At 32.9% G+C, this 7329-nt stretch overlaps 1 long non-coding RNA gene across 1 annotated transcript; it reads right to left on the bottom strand.

The window, feature by feature from the left end:
- Nucleotides 1-3803: 3803 nt before the first annotated feature.
- LOC124366209 lies at nucleotides 3804-6876 on the bottom strand. The gene is made up of 2 exons (XR_006922791.1): nucleotides 6638-6876; nucleotides 3804-5527 (listed from the first exon to the last, which is right to left on the bottom strand). It is a non-coding gene; the product is annotated as an uncharacterized LOC124366209 (long non-coding RNA).
- Nucleotides 6877-7329: the final 453 nt, after the last annotated feature.

The raw sequence follows: 7329 nt of genomic DNA, 5'->3' as shown, positions 1-7329 counted from the left end.
AAATATATGTACTTTGGTCTGTTTTGATGTGTTCCTTAGAATCAGTGGACTCTGAAAGGAAATTTTCAAAGTAAACCTGCTGATTTTCCTATACATTAGCAATAATCCTTGGCTTTCAGACCTACATTTCAAAATATTGCAATGATTGGATTTATCCCAAAAAAGTCTATTTTTTAATTCTAAATCGACTCAGTATATAGGATGTATACATTGGTACAGAAAGATTGTTGTGTATCGTTTATAGTGTAATGTATTGACTGTGAAAAATATTGTGTAAATCATTTCTCTCAAACTCTAAATAGCTTGTGTCTGTCTCTTATGCAACTTAATAACATTAAATTTCTCTGCCAACAATAAAATTAAAGTATTCTTTATAAAGCTCTGCATATTTTGAGATAATAAAAGTAATACTGTAGATGGATTATACCGATATGTTATTACAAATTTATGTAGGTCAAGGCCAAAGGATAATGGAGGACAGTGTGAACAATATATTACAAATTATTATTTTAGAATAGATTTTAGTATTTGTTTTTTAATTTTAAAAAGTAAATCTTGTCTGATGTGTCTGTTTTTAATCGTTTATGAAAGGACATCTTTAAAAATTTTGTGAATGATGCACATTTTATGTATTCAGAAATAAAATGTGCATTTTGTTAAAGAATTTACAAATTACTTTGAAAGCTTGATGAATGAAATTTGCATAAGTGCATTAAATAGTCAATCTCAATCAATCTACCGAATGTTGGTGTCTCATATCAGATCTTAGTGCATTAAAAAGTTTTATATGATTTTTATTTACTATTATTTTTTTATTTTATTTTATTTATATCCAGTCACTTTACTTCATTTTCATTCAATATATTCTATCTACTTAAGCAAACCAGTATTTAAAAAGTCCCTGTTATCTTTTTAAGGGAAGCCCTTCTATCTTTTGTAGTCCACTGCAATTATGTTGCAGTGAAATTTAGGTAACGGAATGGAAAATAATTATTGGCTTACTTTTTAGAGCCAAACCTCTTATTACTTCTATTACACCTATGTAAATAATATATAGAAAACCATATATTAATATTATTATAGTTTATATTTTTCTATGTTACATGCATTGTTTATCATGTATTTGTATTAATGGAATAAATTATGGCATTTTTTTAACAAGTGTTTGATTTTCCTTTTGCAATAAAATAATTTATTGTTGTAAACTGAATTAACTGATGAGATTAAACCATTTGGCATATGTATGGTTCTAAAATATTGATTTCAGAAGAGTCAATATGAGTCAAATACGTAAATTTTGGCAGTATTGATAGGTAGCCATAACCGTTTCAAGACCCTGAGAACACCTCACAAAGATGTTTCTTTAATAGCAGTTATAAATCAGTATGTAACTTAGAATCTCACACCATTAAATTTTGTTCACTCCAAAAAAATTGAAAAGTATAAAATATTGCAAAACCAATTTACAAAGTACAATTTATTACCATTGTAATTTGCTTGTGTCTTGGTATTTTTTTGCAATATTTGGTTTTGCTTGTTTTCCCGATCAAGAAAATATATAAAAGGGAAATACAGAAGGTCATTTTACTACAATCGGCTTTTAAATATTCTTCTAACAGTGAGTGTTTAGTCAGGAAAAAAGTTAAAATAGACTGTAACCAATCTTTTGGTTTTGTATAAAAGTATTACTTTTTACAAGTTGTGGAGATGTTACCATTCTCTAAAAACAGCAATTACTTAAACTAAAAAAATCCTATGATTGTTTAACTTGAAACAGTTCATATCTCCAGTCTAGAGACTTATCTTTGACTTTAGAAAAAAGAAACCACACATGCATATTAGGATTGCTTGTGTGGTAGAAATATTGTGAGAATTTTCTTATGTTCTTAGATAATTCTTTTTGTTATTTCAGATTTTATTCAAAATAAATACTATTATGTAATATATTTATAATTATCATTTCTATTCTTTTCCACTAGAAAAATGTATTTCATAGTTGTTACTACTGTGGTTTAGCTTTCTTAGGTTATAGTTTTAGTTATTACGGATGAAAACTTTAGAGACCGATCAAATGACCTTAGAGAGCTCGTTATGGGGTATCCATTTCTAGTGATAACGAAGTTTGTTGTGACACTGAGGTAAATCAGACCGACCTTGTAGCAGACATGATTTCCTAGTAAGTGTTCTCTCACAATCGTGGAAGTCAGACAGAGAAGTTGTTGTTCCACCTGGTTATGTTCTTGGCCCTGCTCATGAACTCTCACAATTGTGGAAGTCAGACAGAGAAGTTGTTCCACCTGGTAATGTTCTTGGCCCATGCTCATGAACTCTCACAATTGTGGGAAGTCGGACAGAGAAGTTGTTGTTCCACCTGGTTATGTTCTTGGGCCTGCTCATGAACTCTCACAATTGTGGAAGTCAGACAGAGAAGTTGTTTCCACCTGGTTATGTTCTTGGCCCTGCTCATGAACTCCCACAATTGTGGAAGTCAGACAGAGAAGTTGTTGTTCCACCTGGTTATGTTCTTGGCCCTGCTCATAAACTCTCACAATTGTGGAAGTCAGACAGAGAAGTTGTTGTTCCACCTGGTTATGTTCTTGTTCTTGGCCCTGCTCATAAACTCTCACAATTGTGGAAGTCAGACAGAGAAGTTGTTCCACCTGGTTATGTTCTTGGGCCCTGCTCATGAACTCTCACAATTGTGGAAGTCAGACAGAGAAGTTGTTCCACCTGGTTATGTTCTTGGCCCTGCTCATAAACTCTCACAATTGTGGAAGTCAGACAGAGGAAGTTGTTCCACCTGGTTATGTTCTTGGCCCTGCTCATGAACTCTCACAATTGTGGAAGTCAGACAGAGAAGTTGTTCCACCTGGTTATGTTCTTGGCCCTGCTCATGAACTCTCACAATTGTGGAAGTCAGACAGAGAAGTTGTTGTTCCACCTGGTTATGTTCTTGGCCCTGCTCATGAATTCACAAAACTCCCAAATACAAACTGTCGCTTGTGTGCTGGCAGTATGTGAGTGTAAAAACTTGAAAAAGAAAACCAATTTATTTTGCCCTGGATGGAATTGTGGAGTTCAACTTAAGTGCTACCATCTGCTCAAACACTATGCCAGACCAGTTTGACAGGGAGGCTGAAAACGCAGGGTGGAATCCAGTGACTGAGTGAAAGAGGAAATTTGGTATATATTGTACATATGTAAATAAAGTAGCATTCAAATTTAGTATTTCATTTTATTTTTTTCAAGTGCCATGCTTACATAAGTATTAAATACAATCATAAGATTATGTTTACCCATGAAAGGTGTTATTTCTTTAGAGATCCAACCTATTTAAAAAGTATTGAGGTAAAAGTTAGAATAAATATATATATATTTTTAGAATCAGTACAAAATATAGAATAGGTTATACATTTACAGTTTTGATGTAAACTTGTTAAGCATTAGCACAACAGAATATTTACAAAAGAATTTGTTTTAATTGTTAGCTGTTATTTACATGGAAACAATAAGTTATTGTAATTATAATATCCTCAAAATATTCCTTAATAAATTGGCATATAATTGGTTTACATTTGGACTAACTACAGTAACTGTAGTAACTGTTATGAAATGGGATAATTTTTTTAATCTGTGTGGCTACTGAAATAGAGCCACCGTACAGAACCACCATATGCCAGGTTCTAAGGTTAATAAGTACCAAGATTGTTGAATACGTAAAACTTGTAATTAAATATTCAAAATGGGCACAAACTAAAATTTAAATTATATCCTTACAGATACTAACAGGTTGAACAAAACAATTTTTTTGATAGAAAACATTTTTATTCAACATATTTTTAAACAGATATTTACAAGGTCATTGTGGAATGTAAAAGTTACGATTTGCTGTTTATACACATTTGTACAATGCATTTTACAAAAAATAAGTACGAAGTCCTAAGTTTAATAGTATTAATTTACAATAAATAAGATACTCAATATGAACACTATAACATGATTCGTAGTGGTTTTTATGCCAATTAATAAGTTATATAATATTATTTCATGAAATCAAAACTAAAATACTAAAAAGTATTGATGTGACAACTACTCATTTTCTTATGTATCACAAAAAATTGATATATTATTACACAATTGCCTTAACTTAAGAATTGAGTAATTGAAAGTGACACTGGAGAGAAATGAGAAGCTATTATGTAATAGGATATTAGTATTAACTATGCAAGCTTGACAATAAAATTCTAAATGTCCAAAGAAACTGTTATGTCTCACAATAAAATAATTAATAGAGGTTTCTTTACATGAGACACAATTTTGACTCTAATTTCATCACAATGTTAGTAAAAAAGTAATCTTTTTTCTCTGGTAACTACACTTGTGTAAAGATTAAAAATAAATATAAATTTCATGAATTAGAAATTTAAACTTTTTGAATGGATAGTAATTTTATGTAAGGGGAATTAAAAACAATATTGCAATAATTCAATAAAATAAAAACATTCTCTGTCCATTTTGCTTTCCTATTTAATAACATCTTTTGGTAATAAAAATTACTCAATTGTTAGTAAAAAGTATTTATTTTCTTCTGTTCTTAAAGATTTTTAAGCTCAATTTCACAGGTTTTTCTTAATTTCTTAGTGAGAATTCGATTAAAATAACTGAGTTGTTTAGCTTTTCAAGTACTTTAAAAAATTACTGTTTTCTCATTGGTAATGTTCATTGGATTTCAATCTAACATAAAGCATTTCTTAGAAATTCCTTTTGTGTAGATTAGATTATTTAATCAACAGAATAGGTAATTTACATGTTATATATAACCTTTGGCACTTACAAACACACAAGCTGTAGAATGTCAATTCTTCTTTGAAAATAAATGCAAATTGAATAAATGCGTTAAAAACAAGTCAACATAATTGGACGACTTAATCACTAAATAATATTTCAACTGTTATGGCAATATCAATAGCACAGAGCTTACAGAACATATTGGCAATAACAAAACTAACAGATAACAAGATCATAAGCATTCTAACATTAACAACAATAGAAATACAGCCATCATCAACAAATTACACAATATTGTTAACAGAGAAGTTATTACATGACTAGCACAGTAAAAATATACACCTCGACAAGTAAAAATTAGCAGAAATATATTAGTCAACTTTAAGCGAATTGGTCCCTTTGTTGTAAACTTTTACAAAATATACAAATACAAAATACATTTTTAGTTCACTACAACAGCACTTGAGGTCGAACAGGAGAAATATTTCGAGAGAAACAACTTGATGTATTAATATTTCACAATTATTAAAAAATTTGTTGACTGAGTTAGAAAAACTTATGCTGAATCGACTTTTATTTAACCTTTTCTTCTGCTGGACAAAGTCAGCAGACAGTTGCAACAGCCGATGCCGTTGTTTGAGGTTTCTGGCTCGGACATGTTTGGATGCGATCTCACGAGTATAATTGCCGGGAAACCAACCCTTCTCGCCATCCCGTGTCCTCTCACCGTAAAACCACCCTGCAACACACACATATCAGAGAACATTCTTAAAGTGGAGATTCACACAACATTACATTCTAAATAAAATTGACAGTATCAGAGGTTTTAACGCGATCACTCGTGGTGGTGTGTACATGTTACATCACTAATACCGATTTTCTGAAAAAAATCTGTTTATAAAAAATGTAGAACTTTTTAAATTTGTACAACTTGAGTTTTTAGCTGATTAGTACTCAGATGTTCTGATTAGTGGGACTCAATTCCCGCTATCTCTTTTACATGTTTCTGATACTATTAGCTGATTCAAATTCCCACTATTTTCTTACATGTTTCACTATTATTATTAGATAGAAGTATTTGGTATTTATGTTTCATGTCAACACCACTAGTATTCCACACATAACAGCTATTGTGGGAAGGTGAACTGGAGCAAACTCAACATTCACATTGAATCAACCCTTCACACTACAGCTACGTTATGTGTCGAAAACTTGGTTGCTCCACTGTCCTTTTGGATTTGTGCCTAAAACACTGTAGTGCAGTCAATTATGCACCTGTGAGACAATTAGAATATCTCTTATACACTATATTGTGTAGTCTAAGTGACACTGATGTCAAAAACAATGTAAAGAGTTTGTTTTGGACTTCTTCAAAGACTTTTTTTGGATCTCTTCAGACGAATGTTCCAAGAGTGAAGTCTTTGACAGCGTGTGATGTCAAATGGTTGATCAAAGTGCTTTTTATGTGAAAGGTAATATTTCATCTACAAAAAATGTTAATTTATAATGCTATTACTAATACACCTGTGTATTATATCAAGAGTTTCAACACAAATATTTGGCCACAAGTCACACTGACCTAAGTTTGGGATTTCGGGGTGCTATATCCCTGAAATAGGGCTTAAATTCTCTTAAATATTTGCTCCACTAACTTTAGTATTGTACTTGTATTATTGTAATTAAACAAAAAAATAATTTGTTTGCGTTTTTGCAATACCTATGAGTTTAATTTTTGATTACTTCATCATCAACATTACATTGGAGTTTTCTAGATTCCACAATCTGTGTGATGTAATGATTGCAGAATAAATTAAATATTGCGTAACACACTGGCTCTATCCACACATACCTTCAGTCTTGCGCAGAACGTTGACAATGTCGCCCAGAGCGAGGTTGAGCTCGTCGGGCTGTGACGGCAGGTAGTTATGGATGGCCGTGACCTGAGGGCAGTCCCATCCCTCGTAGAGTGTCTCCCCAGGAGCCTCAGACTGCGGGGGACTTGACACCTGGAGCCATCGCTGTCTATCTGTCTCACTGTCACAGCTCAAAGTCTGGCAACACAACCGTTCAACTCAGAATCCAAGCAGTACAAGTAAGATGTGAACCACTTCAAAATAGCTTAGGTGGTTTGGGGGGGGGGGGGGTGGGGGGGGGGGGGGGTGGGGGGGGGGGGGGGTGGGGGGGGGGGGGGGTGGGGGGGGGGGGGGGTGGGGGGGGGGGGGGGTGGGGAGTATGTAAATATAGAGAATGCTGAATGGAATAAGCTCCTGGAGGAACCACCTCCAATTCTGAATACGCAGCCAAGACAGGTTTTCAGTTTTGTTCTTTTTTTATTGTCTTGTGGCCAGGGCCCGAATTAAAGGTTTTTTGGCCGCCGTTAGGCTTATCTTGTTACAATAATAAAAAGGTGTTCTTGCTGTATTGGGCCATATTATATTTTTGTAATAAAATTTCAACTTACTTAAATATTTAAAGACCATTACAGAGAGAGGACCATTATAGAGTATTAAACTCTTTGAGGAAAAAGTGAACAAACATTCA

The sequence above is a fragment of the Homalodisca vitripennis genome, chromosome 7, assembly GCF_021130785.1.
Source record: "Homalodisca vitripennis isolate AUS2020 chromosome 7, UT_GWSS_2.1, whole genome shotgun sequence".
NCBI classification, from domain to species: Eukaryota; Metazoa; Arthropoda; class Insecta; order Hemiptera; family Cicadellidae; genus Homalodisca; species Homalodisca vitripennis.
The sequence above is the reverse complement of the archived record's forward strand: the minus strand, read 5'-3'. Positions and strand labels throughout refer to the sequence as shown.